The sequence below is a fragment of the Pongo pygmaeus genome, chromosome 18, assembly GCF_028885625.2.
Source record: "Pongo pygmaeus isolate AG05252 chromosome 18, NHGRI_mPonPyg2-v2.0_pri, whole genome shotgun sequence".
Classification (NCBI taxonomy): Eukaryota; Metazoa; Chordata; class Mammalia; order Primates; family Hominidae; genus Pongo; species Pongo pygmaeus.
The window spans coordinates 55,566,511-55,590,674 of NC_072391.2; the positions used below are offsets into that span (position 1 = coordinate 55,566,511).

The following is a 24,164-nucleotide window of genomic DNA, read 5'->3' on the forward strand; positions in this document are numbered from 1 at the left end:
GAAGGGAGCCAAGAGGATGTGGTGACGACAGGATTTCAGATGACTTGCAGGCTTGTGGCTTCAGAGCTGGGATGAGAAAGCCCTGGGAGAAACAGCTTTGGACTAAGATGCCATAGCCCCACCTGGCTGTGCGCTGCAGCCCTCCTACCTCTATCCGGGGCACGCGTCATCCTGCCTGGCTGTAAGCCCGGCAGCACTTGCACAATTTCCCACTTGACTTTTGTCCCTTATTTTCCACATCGCTCCAAAATATTCACAACTAGTGTTCTTGCTTAGGACATAAGAGTGTGCCCCAGGCCAGGCACAGTAGCCCATGCCAGTAATCCCAGCACTTTGGGAGTCTGAGGCGGGAGGATCACTTGAGGCCAGGAGTTTGAGACAAGCCTGGGCAACATAGTAAGACCACATCTCTACAAATAATTTGAAAATTAGCCAGGTGTGGTGGCAGCACCTGTGGTCCCAACTATTCAGAAAGGCTGAGGTAGGAGAATTGCTTGAGCCTGGGTAGTCAAGGCTGCAGTGAGCCGTGATGGCATCACTGCACTCCAACCTGGGCAACAGAGCAAGACCCTGTCTCAAAAAACAAAAGTGCTCCTTATGGCTGCATCACTGTTTACATAACCATTTGTCCTTTGCTGGAGACACAGCCTGTTTGTTTTTTACAGTTTTGTTGTCATTGTTGTTGTTGTTTTGAAACAGACTCTTATTCTGTCACCCAGGCTGGAGTGCAGTGGCACAATCTCAGCTCACTGCAACCTCTGCCTCCCAGGTTCAAGCGAGTCTCCTGCCTCAGCCCCCTGAGTAGCTGGGGTTACAGGCATGCACCACTACGCCTGGCTCATTTTTGTATTTTTAGTAGAGATGGGGTTTCACCATGTTGGCCAGGCTGCTCTCAAACTCCTGACCTCAAGTGATCTGCCCGCCTCAGCCTCCCAAAGTGCTGGGATTACAGGTGTGAGCTACCAATCCCGGCCTGTTTGTTTTTTAAATAGAGACAGTGTCTTGCTATGTTGCCCAGGCTGGTCTCAAACTCCTGGCCTCAGATGATCCTCTTACCTCGGCCTCCCAAAGTGCTGAGATTACAGATGTGAGCCACTGTGCCCGGCCCAGTGATGCAGCCTGTTTCTATCTAGACAGTAACCAAAACCCATGGCCGTTTCCTAAGACTTTCTATCAGTTTGCAAATGGAGTCCTTGAGCAGTTCAGTAAGGGGGAAACATTTTAGAGTTTAGGGGCTTTTATTTTAAAACTTCCATATTTTTACCGTGTTAAATTGATGACATATATAATACATGATCATGCATGTACAGACTTCTGAAAGATTCAAGTAACCAGAACAAAACATCAAGTCCCCTCCACCATCACCTCCCACACCCACACCCAGCTCCGGGAGGTAACAACATCAACAAACAGATGGCTTCCCTCCAGCCCCTTTCAACGCCTTCATACTCACATGTAGTCCTTTATGTAGGTTGGATCCTATTAGACATTCTGTTCTGTGCCCTCCCTTTTTTACCTAACAATATCTCGGAGATCTATCTACTTATTCTTGTTTAACAACCACAGAGGTTTTCAGAGTAGGGAAATGTCATGTTCTATTTAACCACTCAACTTCTCTGAAGGATTTGGGCTGTTCATGAATTTTCACAACATTCCAGTGAATGTCACAGGACTTACATGCAGCCACATGTGCAAGGATTTCTGTAGTGCAGACTTCTGGAAAGGTGGAATTGATGGAGCATAGAGTAAGTACATTTAAAATTCTGACAGGGGGCCGGGCGCGGTGGCTCATGCCTATAATGCCAGCACTTTGGGAGGCCGAGATGGAGGACTGCTAGAGTTCGAGATCAGTCTGGGCAACACAGCAAGACTCCATCTCTTAAAATTCTGATAGTGACTACTAAATTGTCTGCCCAAAGTCTGCCTTTTTCTAAAAACAAAAAGTATGTTTAATAACAAAAGTAACATTCCTGTAAACATGTAATGAATACAAACAAGACCAGAAAATAAGTTTTAAAACACCCAGAATTTCATCACCTAGAAGTGGCGATATTAACATGCATAGTCAATTTGGGTCATTTTACCATGCATATAGGTAGAGATAAATTTTTAATGAAAATGTGGTCAGAACATAGACTCTCTTTAGTAACCTGCCTTTCGCAGTTAACTATATATAACAAAGCTCTTTCCAAGTCATTAAAGATTCTTGGATTTTGTTTTTATTTTTGTTTTGTTTTGTAAAGATGGGCTCTCACTAGGTTGACCAGGTTGGTCTTGAACTCCTGGCCTCAAGCAATCCTCCCACCTCAGCCTTCCAAAAAGCTGGGATTACAGGCATGAGCCACTGCACCTGGCCTAAAGATACATCTATGGTGACATTCCAGATTCTTAACATGGTTTAGGGACAAGAAAATGGAAGCTTATGTGGAAGGAAGGTAAAAAAAAAATTTTTTTAAAGACTATGCTAAAAGCAGCATTGACAATTCCTAACTTTATGTAGGAAAATTATTCTACAACCCTGGTTCCTGGAGGTCTTTGAGAATCTGATAAAGCTGAGGCGGGTGGATCACATGAGGCCAGGAGTTCGAGACCAGCCTGGCCAACATGGTAAAACCTCGTCTGTACTAAAAATACAAAAATTAGCCGGGCGTGGTTGCAGGTGCCTGTAATCCCAGCTACTCAGGAGGCTGAGGCAGGAAAATTGCTTGAACCCAGAGGCAGAAGTTGCAGTGAGCTGGGATTGCGCCCCTGCACTCCAGCCTGGGCAACAGAGCAAGACTCTCTCTCTCAAAAAAAAAAAAAAAAAAAAAAAACCAACAACAACAACAAAAAAAACAGTATGGGCTCTTGATTCAGACACAAGACACACAACTTTGAATCCTGGCTTTACTACATACTCTTCAAACCCTCCACCTGTTTCTTCACTTGTAAAATACAAACAATAATCAGCAGGTTCTAGGGTTGCTGTGAAGTTTAAATAAGTTCATACACATAAAATGTTTGTAACAAGGTCTACACACAGTAAGTGGTAATTAAATGCCAGCTCTCATTATTTCCAGTGTTTTGCCTTTGTGGCATTTCTAACAATATCTTTGTGCACATCTGTGATTACTTCCAAAGGATAAACTCCTAGATGTAGAATAGCTGGGTGGAATCATGAGCATGTTTATAAGATTTGGTTTCGGGTTTTTTTTGTTTGTTTGAGACAGAGTCTCACTCTGTTGCCCAGGCTGGAGTGCAGTGGCGCAATCTCAGCTCACTGCAACCTCTGCCTCCTGGGTTCAAGTGATTCTCCTGCCTCAGCCTCCCGAGTAGCTGGGAGTAGCTGGGATTACAGGCATGCGCCACCATGCCCCACTATTTTTTTTTTTTTTTTTTTGGGTATTTAGTAGAAACAGGGTTTTGCCATGTTGGCCAGGCTGGTCTCAAACCCCTGACCTCAGATGATCCACCTGCCTCGGCCTCCCAAAGTTCTGGGATTATAGGCATGAGCCACTGAGCCTGGCCATGTTTATAAGATTTAGGACACATGATGCAAAACTCTTTTCTAAAGACTCAGATTCAATGATGGTTCTAGGACTGGTTAACAATGGTAAAGAAAATGCACAAAAATCCTTGCCCTCCTGGAGTTTCCATTAGAAAGGGAGTAGACAGTCAAACTGAAAATGTGATCTATTAGGAGGTGACAAGTGCTATGGAGGAAAATAAAGCAGGGCTGGGCTTAGGAGGGCTGAGACAGGGTGGGGGCTGCAGTTCTACAGAGGGTGGTCAGGGGGGCTTCCCTGAGAAGGTGACATTGGAACACAAAGACTTGAAGGAGGGAGGGAAACATGCAGACGCCTGAGGGGAGAGTGTTCCAGGCAGAGGGAATAGCATGTGCAAAGGTCCTGAGGCAGGAACTTGCCTGAGTGGAGGGGGGAGAATGGGAGGAGAAGAGGATAGAGCAGTGAAGGGGTGGGACATGTCATGGAGGGCCTGGCAGGTTGAATCAATCTACACTTTTTTTGTTTGTTTGAGACAGAGTGTTGCTGTGTTGCCCAGGCTCGAGTGCACTGGCACGATCTCGGCTCACTGTAACCTACACCTTCCAGGTTCAAGCATTTCTGGTGCCTCAGCCTCCCAAGTAGCTGGGACTTAAAGGCATGCACCACTACACATGGCTAATTTTTGTATTTTGGGTAAAGACGGGGTTTCGCCATGTTGGCCAGGCTGGTCTCGAACTCCTGACCTCAAATGATCCACCCGTCTTGGCCTCCCAAAGTGCTGGGAGGGAGCAGTGTTAATTTCATACCACTGGAGCGTTAGGAAGGGTGAAGTAGGCATTCAAAGAGACAATGAGAACTAATCGAAATTGTGTTTTCCTTGTTTCAACTTGTGCTTAAGGGCACTAAAAGGAAGTGACAACTCTCATTGTTTCCCAAGAAAATCAGAGGTTCCTTGTTTTCTCAGTAAAACGTGCAAATATTTCAGATACTCAAATCCAGATACTTTTTTTCCTAAAACACTGAGAACCAAGAGTAAAATGAAAAGACACACGCCTGTTTTGTTTGTTACTGGGTGGTGTTCTCAGAAAAACCATCTGCCAGGCGTGCAACCTGAGGCAGTGTCTATCGGGGGAATGTAGGGCTGAGACCACAGTGCCCAGGAGAGAGGGTCCCCGTGCCCAAGGCCTCATCCCTCCTCTTCCTCCCACACGTCCCACCACAAAGCCTCAGTCTCAGAGACACATGCAGAGGGCAGAAAGGCCAGCTCGGAGATTTCAGTTCAGGATGAGGAAGCAGCAAACCACAGATTCATCTGGGGGACCACTGCGGCTGAAATAAGTGAGCTAGAATTTCCACCCACTTCCCCAAACAGCAGAATCTGTGCCTTGAAGAAACTAGGAAGTTCTAGGGGCTTGGGAAGGACCAGAGTTTGACCTGAAATGGTTATAAATGAGGGGAGGGCCGGGCAAGGTGGCTCACACCTGTAATTCCAGCACTTTGGGAGGCGGAGGAGGATGGGTCACTTGAGGTCAGGAATTGGAGACCAGCCTGGCTAACATGGCAAAGCCCCATTTCTACTAAAAATATAAAATTTAGCTGGGTGTGGTGGCAGGTACCCGTAATCCCAGCTACTTGGGAGGCTGAGGCAGGAGAATTGCTTGAATCTGAGAGCTGGAGGTTTCAGTGAGCCAAACCACAACACTGCACTCCAGCCTGGGCAACAGAACCAGGCTCTGTCTAATTAAAAAAAAAAAAAAAAAAGGGAAGCAAATATTGGTATAGTATGAAGGCTGGGGTTGTGGTCCCAGCTACTCGGGATGCTGAGGTGGGAGGATCGCTTGAGCCTGGAAGGATGAGACTGCAGTGAGCTATGATGGCACCACTGCTGTCCAGCCTGGATAACAGAATGAGACCCTTTCTCAAAAAAAAAGAAAAAAAAGAAAAAATTGAGGCTGGTGAATGTGCCTGATGGCTTAGGGGGTCAAAGATGCGCCCTGGCTTGATGAAGTGGCTTCTCCACTATTACCAGCATTTCCATTTGTTACTTCGCTTGTTGACAATATGTCACTGATCACCTACTGTGCACAGGCACAGGGCCAGGTGCCCAAAGAGAGGATAGAAAGAAATATATCTGGAGGAGCTGCCAGTTCCTGCAGGGGAGGGAGGGACACTTTGAACCACAAGAGCCTTGGCAAAGTGCTCCTTAAGCCTTCCCTTCTGGAAGTTAACAGTTATCAGCTTCTTCTTTTTCTCCTCCTTTCCTTTCCCCTTTTCTTTGTTTCCATTCTCTCTCCTTCCTTCCTTCCCTCTCTTCTTCTTTCCTTCCTTCCTTTCTCTTTTGCAGGTTGGTACAGCTTTATCATCAAGAAGTTAGAGTTCACATAATAATTTGTCTTGATAACTGTACCTTAGTTCAATTTCATTTATAGCAGAAATAACAAGTGCTTGTTGAAAAGATAAAACCATATGAAAACATCAAAATAAACCTGGCAAATCCTCACTATCTCCATGCCCCACTCTTCCTCTCCTGAGAATCACTATTAACAACTTACCGTTTACTTTCCAGGTAAGACTTTTTTCCCCCATGCATACACATATTTCTGTATACAGTTTTTAGAAAGTGAATATGAATTCTTCCTGTTTAACTTACTGCTGTGTTCTCAGCTCCTGGCACATAGTAGGCATTGAAAGCATTTCTTGAACAAATAAATTATGAATTTCTGAAAATTATCTCTTATTCAAAAATACATCATGGGCTGGACACAGTGGCTCAAGCCTGTAATCCCAGCACTTTGGGAGGCTGAGGCAGGTGGATCACTTGAGGTCAGGAGTTCGAGGTCAGTCTGGCCAACATGGTGAGACCCCTTCTCTTTCAAAAAATACAAAAATTAGCCGGGTTTGGTGGCATGAGTCTGTAATCCCAGCTGCCTGGGAGGCTGAGGTGGGAGAATCGCTTGAACCCAGGAGGGAGAGGTTGCAGTGAGCCAAGATCATGCCACTGCACTCCAGCCTGGGCAACAGAGTAAGACCCTATCTCAAAATAAATAAATAATACATCGCGGACATCCTTCCATGTCACCTACCTCCATCTTTTTATGGCTGTGTGATATTCCATAGAATGCCTGCATCATTGTCCAACCAGAACCCTGTTGTCAGATGTTAGGCTGTCTCTGTGTTTTCATTATTTGAGATCATTGTTCCTACATCCTTGCACACTTGTGTATTCTGTAGGCAAGTGTAGAGGACAGAATAATGGCCTTCCAAAGATGCCCACATGCTAATTCTCAGAACCCGTGAATTTGTTACCTTGCGTGACAAGAGACTTGCAGACATGATTAAATTAAGGCTCTTGTGGTAGGTGGGGGGAGGTGACCCTAGATTGTGGGTAAGCCCATTATAATCATTAGGGTCCTTGTAAGAGAGCGGCAAGAGAGTCACAGAGCAGGCTGTGTGATGTGGAAGCAGAGGGGAAGAAGGAGACGCAGTGACAGAAGCAGAGGCCAGAGTGATGCCATTGTTGAAAGGACTACAAGCCAAAGGAGGCCTCTAGAAGCTGGAAAAGGCAAGGAAATGTAGTCTTCCCTGTAGCCTCCAGGATTGTGGCCTTGCCAACCCATTGGACTTCTGTCCTGCAGAACTATGAGGTTATGAATTTATGCTCCTTAGGCTGCCCAGTTCGTTATTGTGATTTGTTATAGCCACAATACGATGCAAACTCAGCCAGAGACCTAGAAATGAAATCGCTGGCATCTTAGTCCGTTCAGGCTGCTATAAAAAACACCATACCCTGGGTGGCTTATAAAGAGCAGAAATTTATATTTGACAGTTCTGGAGGCTGGGAAGTCCAAGATCAAGACGCCAATAATTCCTTGTCTGGTGAGGGCCTGTTTCCTAGTTCATAGATGGCACTTTCTGGCTGTGTCCTCCCATGGTAGAAGCAGTTAGTTCTCTGTGGCCTCCTTCATGAGGGCTCTGCCTCATCACCTCCAAAAGCACCCCACTTCCTAATACCATCGCTTTGGTGATAGGAATTTGTCACGAGAGCTGGGGGAGACGTAAACCTTCAGACCAAAGCACTGGCTCAAAGACTAAATTCATTTTCTAAATTCATGCACCATCACTCATACACACAATGGTTTCCATCCCGATCACTGCCCTCCAGCTGCTGTCTAATATTTCTATGACCTTCTCAAAATGTCAATCCCAGAACGACCTGCCTGTCCACACGCTGCTGACCCGTGCATAGTAAGCATTCTTCTGGGTTTGATCAGCATCCTTGGGAACCTCACATTAAGCTATGCTCATTCAGCTAGAAAGGACCTGAGCGCTTCAGTCTTCAGTCACGCCCCTGCTGTCCTGTTCTCGTGCCATTGGTTTGTTTCTGACATTGGGGCAGGACTTTTATCCCTCCTAAATTTCACATTGTCTAAGTAAAATGGGGAGAGATGAGAATCTCCAGTGTCAAATTACTGAGTAGTTCTTTGTTGCCATTTCATTTCCATGAGTTTTTGGAGACTGGAAAGAGCAGGTGGATTTGGCCCTTAAATCTCATAGGGAAAAAGAAAGTGAATAGAAACAACATCATAAATAATAGACAGGGTAAAAGCCTCCATATCAGAAATGGCTCAACCTCAGGGATTTTAACGCCTAAGAAGTGGTATTTATTTTTTTATTTTTTATTATTTTTTTGAAACAGGGTCTCACTCTGTCACCCAGGCTGGAATGCAGTGGCACGATCTTGGCTCACTGCAGCTTCGGCCTCCTGGGCTCAAATGATCCTCCCACCTTAGTCTATCAAGTAGCTGGGACTACAGGCACACACCACCACACACAGCTAATTGTTGTTGTTGTTGTTGTTGTTGTTGTTGTTGAAACGGTTTCACCATGTTGCCCAGGCTGGTCTCAAACTCCTGACCTCAAATGATCTGCCTGCCTCGGCCTCCCAAAGTGCTGGGATTACAGGTGTGAGTCACTGCACCTTGATCAGAAGTGATATTTAGGAAAGCTCCGTAGGACAGTCCAGCTCAGCAGGGACTGGTTTAATGTTGGGAATTTTATTTTGTCGTTAGTTCCAGAGCAGCCAAGCCACCAAAATATCACTTGGATGCTGCCAGCTTCCTCCAGTGCAGGCAGAGGAGGTGTCCTGGGAGCCCACAGGCTGCATCCCCATGGGACAAATGCCTCCATCAGTCCCCTAGGACCCTGTCCAGTATAGGGCAAGCAAGCTCTCAATGGTTGACAGTCCCTTGGGTATTTATGTTCTGACTAGGAATAGGAGGTCTTACGAAACTGAAACAAGTTAGAATTTGGAGAGGGCTAATTCCATCCCGGCCCCTCCTTTTACAGACAGGAACCAAGGCTGGGTCATCGGCTCCAGAATTCACCAGGCTGTGCATTGTAGAACCTCCTCACGGACGGGCTCTGTGCGCAGGTTTTACTCTGGCCAATGGCAGGTGTGTTACCAGACAGAAAAGCTTCTGGACAAGGCTCCCCCACTCTTGTGTCAGAAGCACTGGATTCCTTTCCTGTGTCTGTCGTAACAAAACACCACAAAGTAGGTGGCTTGAAACAACAGAGATTTATTCTTTCACAGTTCTGGGGGCTAGAAATCCAAAATCAAGGTGTCAACAGGGACATGCTCCCTCCGAAGGCTCTAGGGGAGAATCCTTCCTTGCCTCTTCCTAATTTCTGGTGGTTTCCTTGGCCGCAGCTGTGTCAGTCTGATCTCTGCCTCCATCGTCACACACAGTCTTCTGCCGTGTGTCACTGTGCTCTCTTCGTTCTGTGCATGTCTGTCTCTGGCCAGATTTTCGCTTTTATAAACAGCAGTCATATTGGATTACAGCCCACCGTAATGATCTCTTCTTAAATTGATGACATCTGCAAAATTCCTATTCCCAAAATAAAGTCACATTTACTGGTATGGGGGTGAGGACTTCAACATATATTTTTTATTATTTATTGATTGATTGAGATGGATTCTCATTCTGTCACCCAGGCTGGAGTGCAGTGGTGCGATCTCAGCTCACTGCAACCTCCACCTCCCGGGTTCAAGCGACTCTCCAGCCTCAACCTCCCGAGTAGCTGGGGCTACAGGCATGCACCATTGTGCCTGGCTAATTTTTGAATTTTTAGTAGAGACAGGGTTTCACCATGTTGGCCAGGTTGGTCTCAAACTCCTGACCTCAGGCGATCCACCCACCTCAGCCTCCCAAAGTGCTGGGATTACAGGCATGAGCCACCACACCAGGACTTCAACATATATTTTAGAGATGCAATTCAACCCATAATAAGCACCTTCCACCAGGAGACAGAATGAAGCTGGTAACAAAGGCCCAGAGACACTGGTTCCTTTAGCCAGAGCCTGGTGATACTCCGGAGTACCTCGACAGGCAACCCTGAAACTAGTATCCCTGGGCTAGTATCCCTGGGCCAGGTGTTTAATGTGTATGTAAGAGGAGAGGCTGTCCCTGAGTCAGAGCTTGCAGAAGGAGGGGCTGGTACAAGGTCCAGCCTCTCCTCAACTGTCCTGAGCCCCTAACTCAGCAAAACAGAAGCCCTGGTGTTCTTCAGCCACCTGCCATAAGGTCCAGCAAGCAATTGTCATGACTACTTACTCACATCCTTGCCGTCTTTCCTCCCTCGCTCTAAGAGGCTCACCAAAGCACCCCTCCCTATCCCACACACGGCTTTCCCTGAGAAGAGCTCTGATTAATTCATATGGTTGCCTCCTAATGGCATTTCCAATATGTCATGGTGCCCCTTACTGACTGGCCTCCCGGGCAGCTCCTGGGCTTGCGGCTCTCAGCCTTGGAGAACGAGGCTGCACCACGTCCAGGGCCTTGCTGCCTGGGTGCTTTCTGGTTTCAAAACATTGCCACTGGGATGCTTGTCCTGATCCTTCCTCCGACTTAGTTCAGTCAAGGTTTGCAGATGTACCCTAATCTGTCACCCGGAAAACATCAAGACCCAGCCTGTCCTGTTTGTGTGTGGCCACTCAGGCTAATCCATTCCGCAGGGGCAGGGAAGGCAGCCCAGACTGCTTCCTTCCAAGTTCTTTCATCTTTGACTGCATGCATTTCTCAAGCCCACTCTTAGCCTAGACAGAAAATTGCAGCAGAGCTTTTATGTTGGGCAGTTCTAAAAATGCCACCTAAGAGCTTGCACCTGTGCTGAGTGCTTCCCCTGTGTAACGGAAGCACAGGTATGAAGGTGGGAATGTTCCCAGCTGTCCCGGGCCCACTAGAGAGGGCTCTGGCATTGCCTACTGTTTGCTTCCACGCCCTCCCCAAAGCATGTTGCCACTGCCAGGCAAGTTCTGAGAGACAGAAAGGGAAAGAACTGTCCCGAGGAAGCAAGGTCAAAGGCAGTACACCTCATGGCAGGTGGCAACAGGACTGCTGTGCAGACTCACCCGTTGAACATGCTGTGAGTGCTGCCTTCTATAATTGGGCCCCTAGCTGCAGGGCAGAGGCCTGGCAAGGTGGCAGGGGTGGAGCAGATATTCGTGGAAGAAGGAGATTTTCTGTAGAGGAGGATAAGCATCTTATGGGAGTTGCATGGTGTTACAGAGGATGGTGACGAGCCCAGAGTGGCTGTGGCATATATGCCTAGACCCCCATCATGTTCTTCGAGAGACATGAGCACTCACCGGAATTCCAATGGGCTGTTGTTCTTTTAGACTCTACCCCAAGACTGGACCACATGGGTCTCAAAACCTCCATAGGGTCCCACTTGCATTGTCCTATATAATCTTCACAACCACCTGGAAACATTGGTGTTATTATTATCCCCATTTTACAGGTGAGAAAATCAAGGGCCAGGCAGGCCAAGTGACTGGCTAAAGATCTCCCACAGCTGATATGTGCAGAGCTGGTGTTCCGTGAAAGAGCCTATATTAGTTAGGGTTCTCTAGAGGGACAGAACTAATAGGATATATATATATAAACATATATATATATATATAAACATATATATATATAAACATATATATATGTTTATTAAGAATTAACTCACATGATCACAAGGTCCCACAATAGGCTGTCTGCAAGCTGAGGAGCAAGGAGATTCAGTCCAAGTCCCAAAACCGAAGAACCTGGAGTCTGATACTTGAGGGCAGGAAGCATCCAGCATGAGAGAAAGATGTAGGCTGGGAGGCTAGGACAGTCTAGTCTTTTCACATTTTTTTTTTTTTTTTTGCCTGCTTTATATTCTAGCCTCACTGGCAGCTGATTAGATTGTGACCACGCAGATTAAGAGTGGGTCTGCCTTTCCCAGCCCACTGACTCAAATGTTAATCTCCTTGGGCAACACCCTCACAGACACACCCAGGATCAATACTTTGCATCCTTCAACCAAGTTGACACTCAGTATTAACCATCACAGAGCCATATGTGCAAAGCGATCCCCAAATGCCAAAGGAGCCGAGAAACAAAGGAGGCAGACAAATCCAGTTTGTCAGTATTGGGTGATTTATTGGGGGAACTCACAGACAGAAGCTACAATACAGGTAGATCTCCCACTGTTACTCCCAAGACCTCAGGCTTGTATACCATAGAGAAAGGGTACGTGTGTTCCAGCAAGAAAATTACAGGCAGCCCTCCAGAACAGGCAAGAATGCTGCGTGCGTCACAGCCCACAGTTTGTGCGATAACATCAAGGTTGACGTGTTCTTACACTAGGGACAGGAAATAAAGTAGAAACAAGGAGGCATTCACGGGACTAAGCTAATCAGAAGTCAAACTTACGGATGCCTCCAAGATGGAGTTGCTTTTGTCTCTACAGCTAGGATTTAGAACCCGGACCTGGACGCCTCACTGCTTCCTGCTTCCTTAGTGCCTTGAGGCCTGGAGTCAGAATAATCTAGCTCAAACTTGGGAGTCAAATGCTCCAGGGTCTTGAACTGGCCAGAGCTCTCAATGCCATAAGTGCCTACAATCCCCTTGGGATGTGCTGTGGGGGGACCATCGGGTGTCTCTGCAGCCCAGGAAAGGCATTCACAATGCCCTCGGGGACAGTCTGCAAGGGCTGGCCAGAGGCGCTGCCCACAAGGAAAGCTGGCCTAATGTGCTCTGGCTTCCTGCCTTTCTCCATTTGGTCTAAGAACAGGGAACACCCTCATCCCCCACCCCTACCCACACCCCCACTCCCAGGACTCCCCGGGCTGCAAGGGTCACATGCCCGGGAGGAGGTGAGTCTGAGTGGGTTCCCTCACAGCAGGCTGTCAGTGTGAGATTACAAATAACTGGCAGTTCCCATAATTATTGTGCTGCCCGGAAAGCCCGGGCCGTCTATTCTGAAGTAACGGTGACTAAAGGTCAGGGCTCCATGATCAGCCCCAGCTCAGGTCCTGGTTCTTCTATGGTATTGGTCTCATGACCTCAGGCGAGTGAGCCAAGCAGGCAAGATGGGCTGGCATGCAGCTCACCCTCACCGCTGCTTTCTGTCCATTCCAGCACCCATTCATGAATCAGCACCCATTCCCCTGGCCAGCAGCCATCCCCTGACTGATCAGCATCCATCCCTCCGACCAGGACCCATCCCCCTGACCAGCACCCATTCCCCCCAATTAGTACCCACCCTCCTGACCAGGACCCATCCCCCTGACAAGCACCCATCCCTCCTGACCAGCACCCATCCCTCCTAACCAGGACCCATCCCCCTGACCAGCACCCATTCCCCCAACCAGCACCCATCCCTCCAGGCCACCACCTTTCCCCCGACCAGCACCCATCCTCCTGATCAGCACCTATCTCCCTTGACCTGCACCCATTCCTCCTGATCAGCACCCATCCCCCTGACCAGCACCCATTCTCCCTGACCAGACCCCATCCCCTGACCAGCACAGAGTGGTGCCAAGAGAGCAGGTGTGTGGACTGGAATTCACACATTTCTTAGGGAGATATGCCCGGGGTCTGGGGCTCAAGCAGCACAACTTGGGAGGGAGGGAGAAAGGGCATCCAGAGTCTGGGTTCCTGGCACTTTATGAGGGTGGTCAAGGAAGGGCTACACCAACCCACAGGGCTCCCCTACTCCATCCCAGTGATTCCCTGCTGTGCTGAAGGCAGACCCTTCACACTCACTCACCCAGAGCATGGCAATTGGGAGGCAGATTGTGTGTAGCAGGCCCTGCTCTGGGGTATGGTGTGGAGAGGACAGGCACTCCTTTCTGGGGCTCCTTCCCCTCTTGCGGCTTTTCATGCCCTCAGCTCTGCAGCCTGCCTGGCCAGAACGAGCAAACAAGTCTCTAATCCTCAGGCTCCATCTCTCATCTGTCAGCAGGATCACAACAGTCCCTGTTCCCATGTGATCATGAGGGTCCCTAGGAGGTGATAGAGGCAGGGGGCTTCACTCAGCACCTGGAACTAGATAAGCATCTGGTAAATGGTAGTTATTGTATCAGTATTCTTGTTATTGTATAATAATTACATTGACTAGCATATAAACTTCAGGACAGGGCAGAAGACTCTAGAATCTTCTATTCATTTTCTTCTAGAATATAAGAAGGTGAAAGAGCACTGAATTAGGAGAAGACCCGGGTTCAAGTTCTGACTTTGCCATTTATTTGCTCAGTCATCCAATTACTACGGATTGAGCTCCTCCTATGAGGTCAGCATTTGGTGCAGGAGATTCAGGACTGAACATGACAGACAAGGCCCCTGACCTCATGGAACACACAGGCCCCTGGAGAGACGGGCAGGGAAAAAGCAAGCACACAAGTTCATTTCCAACAGTGATCACTGCCACGAAGAAAACAAGATAACAGCACAGGCAACCACTAGGATGGGTGCTTGGTATGGAGTGTTAGGTACACCCAGAGATGGCCCACTCGGAGGTGTGATTAGAGGGGATTTCTGTATGAAAGGCTGTATATGGAGGTGTGGGCACAGTTCAGGGAGCCATCAAGGTATGGTGATGCACACTGCCTCTGGTACCATCAGGAAGCTGTTAGCTGTCACAGCTCTGGAAGGGCAAGGAGAAGGAGTCACTGCCAGAATCCAGCAAGGCCTGCAGGAGACGGCCACCGCATAGGAGCTGTGACCTTCTGCTATGGGCTGAATGTTTGTTCCCCCCAACCCTGACAAAATTAAAGTGTTGAAACCTAGGCTGGGCATGGTGGCTCACACCTGTAATCCCAGCACTTTGGGAGGCCGAGGCAGGTGGAACACCTGAGGTCAGGAGTTCGAGACCAGCCAGGCCAACATGATGAAAGTCCGTCTCCACTAAAAATACAAAAATAAGCTGGGCATAGTGATGGGTGCCTGTAATCCCAGCTACTTGGAGAGGCTGAGGCAGGAGAATTACTTGAACCCAGGAGGTGGAGGTTGCAGTGAGCCGAGATCACGCCACTGCACTCCAGCCTTGGTGACAGCGAGACTCCGTCTCAAAAATAAATAACAAATGTTGAAACCTGTCTTAGTGGATTTGTGCTGCTATCACAAAATACCTGAGTCTGAGTGATTTATAAAGAATAGAAACTTTTCTCCACTTCTGGAGGCTAGGAAATTCAAGATCAAGGTGCCACGGGTTCGATTGTCTCGTGAGGGCTGCGTTGTCCGGAAGGGAGGAATGCTGTGTCCACAAATGGCAGAAGGTTGAAGCATAAGCCAGCTGAATGCTGCGCTGCGTGAAGCCTCTTTTATGAGGGCCTTAGTCTCATTAATGAGGCAGGAGCCCTCATAACCTCGTCACCTCTTTTTTTATTTTTTATTTTTTTGAGATGGAGTTTCACTCTTGTTGCCCAGGCTGGAGTGCAATGGCGCGATCTCGGCTCACCGCAACTTCTGCCTCCCGGGTTCACGCCATTCTCCTGCCTCAGACTCCCAAGTAGCTGGGACTACAGGCGCCCGCCACCACACCCGGCTAATTTTTTGTATTTTTAGTAGAGACGGGGTTTCTCCATGTTGGTCAAGCTGGTTTCAAATTCCCAACCTCAGGTGATCCACCCGCCTCAGCCTCCCAAAGTGCTGGGATTGCAGACATGAGCCACGGCGCCCCACTGCCTCATCACCTCTTAAAGGCCCCACCTCTTAATACTATCACATTGCCATTAAGTTTCAACACTTGGGCCAGACACAGTGGCTCAGGCCTGTAATTTCAGCACTTGAGGAAGGTGAGGCAGGAGGATAGCTTGAGGCCAGAAGTTCAAGACCCGCCTGGGTAACACAGCAAGACCCAATCTCTACAAAATAAAAATTAAAAAATTAGGTGTGGTGTCATGCCTGTCATCTCGGCTACTACAGAGACTGAGTTGGGAGGATCGCTTGAGCCCAGGAGGTTGAGGCTATAGTGAGCCATGTTCATGCCACTGCACTCCAGCCTGGGCAACAGACTGAGACCTTGTCTCTAAAACAAAGAGTTTCAACCCCTGGATTTTGAAGAGGACACTTTCAAGTCATAGCAAAACCTAGTCCCCAATGTGATGGTACTAGGAAGTGGGCCTTTGAGGGGTGAGACGTAAGGGTGGGGCCCTCAGGAATGGGATTAGTGCTCCTTGTAAATGAGGCCCAAGGGCGTTCATAGGACACAGCTAGGAGACACCATCCATGAATCAGAAAGTAGGCCCTCACTAGACACTGAATCTGCTGGTGCTTTGATCTTGGACCTCCCAGTCTCCAGGACTGTGAGCAACACATTTCTGTTGTGTATAAGCCACTCAGTCTATGATGTTTCATTATTGCACCCCCAACAGGCAAAGACACTTTCAGAAGAGGAAAGAAGGGCTGGAAGGAAAAGCATCAGGGGAATGACCCTTACGTCTCTTCTCCTCCCTCCAGTCTCCCACCAGTGTTCCCATTGGCTGAAGCCAACCAGAAGCCACAGGGTAAGCGAGCCCAGGCCATAGGGCACCCCCAGGTCAGCCATCCAGGGTTCGGAGCAAGCTGAAGGGAAGATGGTAGGTGGAGAGGGGCAAATGGAGAACAGTCAAGTCTGGGCAGATGGCACTGTGCATGTAAAACCCAGCTAGGAGAGCCACCAGGGGGCTGGTAAGCAGCCAGAACCTGGCTCTTCAAATCTCCAGGCCACAGTGTCCTCATCTGTAAAACAAGGATTTGAACCCAAAGAACGCCAAGATCCCCTCTCAAACTAGGATTCCAGCTGATCACCCCGGCCTGGGCCTGGGCTGTGCTCTTCGCCCCTGCTGCCCCCAGCGGAGAAGTAATCCAGCAAGTGTTTTCTGAAGGTGATGAAACGCTGCCTCTGGCAGTTTGCAAGGTGTACTAATGAAAGGCAAGATGCTCTTGGCAGTAATTGTATCTTCAAACATGGAGCATATATGCGTCTACCTATGTTAAAATTATAGACAAAAATAATGAATTGAGGCATTTAAAAAAGACTGGAAGGAAAAACAACCACAGATTTTGACAGCTATGGTCTGTGGGTGTTTTTTGCTTTTTATAGTTTTCTGTGTTTGCAATTTTGCTAAGTTGAGCATGGCAGGGTGGGGGAAGTAAGGAAAAATAGTGTGAAACAAAATTCTTTGGACCTTAAGCCTGAATTAGAGTTGAAGAAAATTAGGCTACAGGCCAGGCATGATGGCTCACACTTGGAATCTCAGCATTTTGGGATGCCGAGGCAGGAGGATTGCTTGAGGCCAGGAGTTCCAGACCAGCCTGAGCAACATAGTGAGACCTCACCTCTACAAAAAATTAAAAACTTAGCCAGCGTGGTGGCACATGCCTGTAGGCCCAGCTACTCAGGAGACTGAGGCAGGGGGATAGCTTGAGCTCAGGAGTTGGAGGCTACAGTGAGCTATGATCACTTCACTCCATTCCAGCCTAGACAACAGAGCAAGTCTCCATCTCAAAAAAGAAAAGTTGACTCTGGCCCAGGAGCACGTGGTACAAGATCCTCCTGATTCCCTCCCTCTTCCATCCATCCCTCCTTTTCTCCATATTGACCAAACACTAAGTATGTCCTGTACCAGTGAGAGGCATCAGAAATGCAATGATAGCAAGGGAGGACCTCCTGCCCCATCAGTAACAAAGGAGAGCATATAAGCGTTTTGCTTCATGGCTTTATTTTTCTTTGAAATAACTGCCCCATGTTTTTCTGTCTCAAACAAATCAGCTGACCTAATTAGTAATGTCCTATGAGTGGTGGTTTTCTGTAATCTGTTGCATCCTCATTTGGCTTTCAGAAGCCCACTGTCTGTTCAGATTTCTGGCCCTTGGGAAGCTGCAGAGCTCAATGATTAAATGAATGGACTTTGGAGCCATGTGACCCTGGATTCCAATCCTGCCTCCACCACTCCCAGGCTCTGAGACCTGGGCCAGTCACTCTGCCCTTCTGGCTTTAGCTTCTCCATCTGTAAAACAGCACAGAGTGCCAGGCAGGTCAGACTGAATGACAGACAGAAGGGACTTAGTGTCTTCTATGCACTGGATTATGTTCCCCTAAAATTCATATACGAAAGCCCTAACCCCCAGTGTGATGGGATTTGGAGATGGGGCCTTTGGAAGGTGATTATAGCTAGGTGAGGGTATGAGGGTGGGGCCCTCATGATGGGATTAGTGCCCTTATAAGAAGAGACACCAAAGAGCTTGCACGCATGTGCTCGCTCACTCTCTCTCTCTCTCTCTCTCTCTCTCTCTCTCTCTCTCCCTCCCTCCCATGCACAAAGAAGAGGTCATGTTGGCCAGGTGCAGTGGCTTATGCCTGTAATCTCATCACTTTAGCAGGCTGAGGCAGGAGGATTGCTTGTGCCCAGGAGTTCAAGACCAGCCTGGGCAACATAATGAGACCTTGTCTCTACAAAAATTGTTTACAAAATTAGCTGGGCATCGTGGTACATACCTGTAGTCCCAGCCATTTGGGAAGCTGGGGTGGGAGGATCACTTGAGCTCAGGAGGTCAAGGCTGCAGCAAGCTGTGACCATGCCATTGCATTCCAGCCTGGGTGACAGAGGGAGACTCTGTCTCAAAAAAATAAAAAAATAAAAAAGAAGAGGTGATGTGAGCACACAACGAGATGGCAGCCACATGTAAGCCAAAAGTAGAGGCTTCAGGATGAAAGCTACCTTGCCAGCACCTTGATCTTGGACACCCCATCCTCCATAATTATGAGAAATTCTTCTTGGGTTAAGCCACCCAGTTCTATGGTATTTCATTATGGCAGCCTGAGCTAGGGCAGCGTAGCTGCAGGAGCAGTGATGGCATGCACTTCTGAAGCCTCTGGTTCATGTCCATCATTAGGTTTGGTCAGGCATCAATCAGTCAGGGAGCTGCAACCACCCCTGTCTGCACTTCCCCAAGGAGTGACTGACCCTCCAGGGCCCATCTGCTCCCAGCTCCTCCACCTCATCTGCCAATTGTTACCAGACTCCCTGTGCACAGCCCTGAGCTGATGGGATCTTGAACCCAGGTTTTTTCCCATGTACCCTGATCTAGGGGAAGCATCCAATGGAAGCTGCTGCTTGGCCTCTAGGCCCCAAAGATATGACACAGATGCCTGCGGCCTTGCCCACCACTGCCACTCATCTAAGGAGTGTGTCCAGAACCTACAGGCTCTGTGTATGTGTCCACGAAACAAAAGGCTGAATTATTTCCTGATGTTTCACTTCAGACTGAGGTTTGCTGCAAAAGATGAAGGGAGACAGAGATTCACCCACAGAAATAAGACCTCATTTCTGGAGCGGGAGAGGCCAGGGAACGGGTGACCCTCCAGAAGGATGAGCTAGAAAAACAGGGTCTCCCAATAAGCAGGTGTGCAGAGCACAGCAACAGGAAACTCATGCAGTAGGCATGAATGAATGAAGGGCCTGCTGTTTACCAGGCCCTGCAGGCGCTCTGGGATATAGACAGGCCACAGGCCATGGGGGCTTAGTGGTCCACAACCCCAGGTGCAACCCAGCCCCTCCACTTAGCATCTGCTCGAGGCCAAGAACATCTGCTGTTATTTCTGCCCGCATCCATTTTCTACCCCTCTGGGAACCATACCCCTGTTGTCCTCTGGGGATCCATCCCATTGGTTCACATGTTCCCAGAGAAGCTGATCAGTTCCAGGGAAGGAGCCCATGACGCCTCTCACCCCAAGCCAATCAATAACTCCAATGTTCCTAGCCATGGTGGGTACAGGCGTGTGACCAATTCAGAACACTGGTCACATTCCTGACACAAGCAAATTCACTGGACCTGAAACCAGAGAGGAAGTAGGAACTGGAATGCCTGTCTCCATCTGGCCACAAAACGGAGCCTGAAACTGAAGAGAATACAACAGAAGCAAGAGCCAGAGATGAGAAACCAAGGCTTCTCTGGGTCAGTGGTGCCTGAAACAGATGCATCCCCAGGCCTCTCAGTTCACTGAGTAAATGATCTTTTTTTTGTGAGACGGAGTCTCGCTCTGTCACCCAGGCTGGAGTGCAGTGGCAGCAATCTTGGCTCACTGCAAGCTCCACCTCCTGGGTTCACACCATTTTCCTGCCTCAGCCTCCCGAGTAGCTGGGACTAAAGGCACCCGCCACCACGCTAATTTTTTTTTTATATTTTTTTTAGTAGAGATGGAGTTTCACCGTGTTAGCCAGGATGGTCTCTGTCTCCTGACCTCATGATCCACTCGCCTTGGCCTCCCAAAGTGCTGGGATTACAGGTGTGAGCCACCGCGCCTGGCTGTAAATGACCTTTTTTAAAAAACAAAAACTATTTTCTGTATAAGCCAGTTTAAATTTCTGTCACATACAACAATTGTAATACATGTTCATACACAAACCAGGTGCAGATTTCTAAAAAAATAGGGTGTGAACAAAAGACAACGGCATCTCTAGGTTGCACTTGGTTACTTGTGGTAGGTGAGGGATTTGTTGATAAGGGGCAGATTTGTGATTACTGTTGGAGCTTATCCAATGCAGACAAAAGAGCTGCTCATCTAAGTGGCTTTGTGGATACCAGATAGAGCATGACCTTTTCCCCTTCCTTTTTGAGGGTGTTGCACAAGCTGGCAGATTGGTCCTTGGGAACCCCAAGGGGAGATGCCCCCATGCACCCCCGAGGGACCTTTGAGGTTAGAGACCTTCGATTGCCCCCACCCCCACCCCCGCAGCTGTCTGGGATGGCCATAGGTCCAGGCAGGCTCACTTACCCAGCATTAACACACCAAACCCACCCAGGAATGGGATTCTTAGATCAAGAGAGGGGCAAAGAAAGAAGAGAAGGTTGGCAGAGTGACAGAAAGAAATTCGTGTCCAGATGGGGAGTGGCAGGAAGCAGCTAGATCTGTTCTTAGTCAAGTAACAGAACTTGGCACCCATAGATGCTCAATAGACTGGTGCTCTCATACATACAAAAGAACAAATGAAGGAACGAGTAGACCTCTCAGAGGAGCAGCATAGCGATGGCTATGATCCAGGAGTTTCTCAAGACCTTGGGATGCCATTTGGCAGTGTACCCCAAGTTTGTCATTCAGATTTTTGCCACATTTCCATGCTACTTCACTGTCACTAACTATATATATCTATATATACACACATATTATATATATACACATACGTATATATACATACATATATGTGTGTATATATATATAGAGAGAGATAGGTGTATATATATAGAGAGAGAGAGACTTGCTCTGTTGTCCAGGCTAGAGTGCAGTGGTGCAATTTTGGCTCACTGCAACCTCCACTTCCTGGATTCAAGCCATTCTCCTGCCTCAGCCTCCTGAGTAGCTAGGACTACAGGCCCACACTGCCATGAGGGCTAATTTTTGTATTTTTAGTAGGGATGGGGTTTCACCATGTTGGCCAGGATGGTCTCGAACTCCTGACCTCAAATGATCTGCCCATGTTGGCCTCCCAAAGTGCTGGGATTACAGGTATGAGCCACCGTGCCTAGCCCAATTTTGTTTTTAAGGGATGAATGATCAAATGCATGAATTTTGTGCCTATTTCCTCTAGGAAACTTGATATGTTTGGAGGACAGGGTGTCTGCCTTCTTCCTGGCTGTAATCTCTGGTCTTCTTCTACATCTACTGACATCTTCTTTCTTCTTTCTTCTTCTTCCTCTTCCTCTTTTTTTTTTTTTTTTTTTTTTGAGAGTCTTGCTCTATTGCCCAGGCTGGAGTGCAGTGGTGTGATCTCAGCTCACTGCAACTTCTGCCTCCTGGGTTCTGCCTCCTGTCTCAGCCTCCCAAGTAGGTGGGACTACAGGCATGCACCACCATGCCTGGCTAATTTTTGTATTTTTAGTAGAGACAGAGTTTGGCCATGTTGGCCAAGCTGGTCTTGAACTCCTGACCTCAGGTGATCTGCCTGCCTTGGCCTCCCAAAGTGCTGGGATTACAGGCATGAGCCACCATATCTGGCCTATTTTTGTTTATTTATTTATTTATTTATTTTAATTTTGAGACAGGGTCTTGCTCTGTCACTCAGGCTGGAGTGCAGTGGCACAATCTTGGCTTACTGCAGCTTTGACCTCCTGGGCTCAAATGATCCTCCCACCTCAGCCTCCCTAAGTAGCTGGGATTATAAGCGTGCACCACCACACCCAGCTAATTTTTTATTTTTTGTAAAGACGGGGTCTCCCTATGTTTCCCAGGCTGGTCTTGAACTCCTGGGCTCAAGCAATCCTCCCATCTCAGCCTCCCAAATTGCTGGAACTACAGGCATGATCCACCGTGCCAGGCTGATTTATGGTTTCTAATGGAGCAAAGACACAGATGACAGAGCAGGAGCACCATCATCTCTGACAAACACCATCACTTTAAGCTCCAGCTCCCTTCTTAGCCTTATGCATTTTAAGGAAATCACTTCCCTTCTAACTACAAGCAGCCAGAAAGAGCAAATAGTGAAACACAGATAAAACAACTCAGGCACAGAGGGAGGTAGGGGGAAAGTCTCTTGGGTAAATGCTAAACTTCACCCTCAGACAATGGGCTCCAGTAAAACAGTGGGCCTTAATAAGTACATTTCTTTCCCTTCAGGTGCACTAAAATAGGGAAGCTAAAAGCAGACTCGGGGGTATGCCTGCAGCTGCAGAAAGATGTATGGGAACAGACACACAACTCTCTCTCCCAAATAAGCACAACAAAAAAACACAAAAGCAGTCCAAGCCTGTAGTAAACTCTCCTACCCTGAATCCTTAAAAACTCTTAGTCTGTAAAAAAGTGTGCCTCTAACCTAACTTGGCCAAACGCCCCTCTCAGGTTTGTTTTCTCTAAAATAAACTTGTCTTAACTGCCAAGCCACCTTTCATGTTTCTTTCCTCTCTCTTTAATTCTTACAGCTGACACTGTTAACACTACTGTGGTTTGTTGCTACAGTGATAATTGAAGGAAATACTCAGTTGCAGTTAGAGGTTAGTGAAAAGAAAGATGGACACTTTTCTGTCCCTTGCTTTAAACGTAGGTTTTATTATCGTTTAGCTATGGTGACGCCAACGGATCAGGAGCTGACTGCTGTTGAAATGATAGCTTGCTACTCACAGATCCTAGAGGAGGAGGCACACCACGCCATGCAGGACAACACGGGGTTGCTCAGGAAGCAAAGCAAAAAGGAGGAAAACTGGGCCAGGGCCTTTATTGCGGTTTTTGCAGGAAGGAATGGGTGAGACAGGGTACACAGGCTTAGAATTTGCCAGTTTGAATAATTTCAGGGGGTACTAGGGCATAGGGGCCGTCTCTAGTTGTCTGGAGGTGATTAGGGCAGGAGAAGAGTGGCCCAGCGTGTGAAAGCCCAATGCAGCAGGTGGCTGTGGTGTTCGGGCTCTGGAGGTGAGGAGAGTCATTTACTATCACTAGGAATTGGCTGGCCCTGCAAGGGGGAGTCTTCCCAGGGCCAGGAAAGTCTCAGATGTCAAAACATCAGAAACATGTGATTAGTCCACCCATCCAAATTCACAGGCTCCCTCACTTTTTACCCGTGGCCACCAGGGTAAGAACCCTATCTGAGAAAGCCCCCAGCTGAGAATGGCAGCATTGAAACCTGAGAGTCAGAGGTCTGAAACCCAGTGCCTTCCAGGGTCAGGTGGACGACATCAGTGAACCAGGTATAAAGGACAGCAAGGAGTGGGGACTGTGGGGACCCAGGTGTTCATGCCTCATAAAGCCAGCTGCTGTCAGCTCCAGCCAGTGGCTACCCAGTGTTGCCAAATCTTCTGAGCTTTCATGAGAAGCCAGAGATCTAGATTGTGTGTGTGCATGTGCATGTGATGTACGTGAGAGAGAGAGAAATCTTGATTTTTTAATGTTTGCGATTCTTTAAAAAAAAAAAGCAAACTTTGAGTAAAGCAGATTAATATATTAATAGTAAAAAAAATTTTTTTAAGTTGTATAAATAAATAAATGCATCCCTGGATTGCAACAGACTTGGGACCACCAGCTGGCAGCCTCTGCCTTGGTTTGTCCCCACCCAGCCTGTCTGGCTCCCCCAGGGTCCTTCTCATCCCCAGAGCATCCCTCATCTTGCTGTGGGAGACAGTGGCTCCTCTGATTCTGGGCTTGTTTCTTTTGCCTGTGAAATTAAACCTTAAATATTCTTCTAGGCTTAATTTTCAGTTGGCTGTGGTATTCTAGGGAGTGAGGAGAGGGTGTGGGATAATACAGCACAGCTTTTTTCAGTAATTTCTTTTCCCCAAGAGCTTCGCAACCTTTGAAGTTCAATCCCAGCTTTGCCACTTTTTAGCCTTAGGACTTTGGATAAGTCCCTAATGTTCTCAACCTTGGATTTTCTCACTTGTACAATGAGGCCAA

General features: G+C 47.9%; 1 long non-coding RNA gene across 1 annotated transcript in view; it reads left to right on the forward strand.

The window, feature by feature from the left end:
• The first annotated feature begins 1,601 nt into the window (after positions 1-1,601).
• LOC129016139 (uncharacterized) overlaps positions 1,602-24,164 on the forward strand; it is a 43,806-nt gene continuing 21,243 nt past the window's right edge. The window contains exons 1-2 of the long non-coding RNA XR_008494735.2: positions 1,602-1,745; positions 16,177-16,308. This is a non-coding gene — a long non-coding RNA (uncharacterized LOC129016139). The remainder of the gene's footprint in view (positions 1,746-16,176; positions 16,309-24,164) is intronic.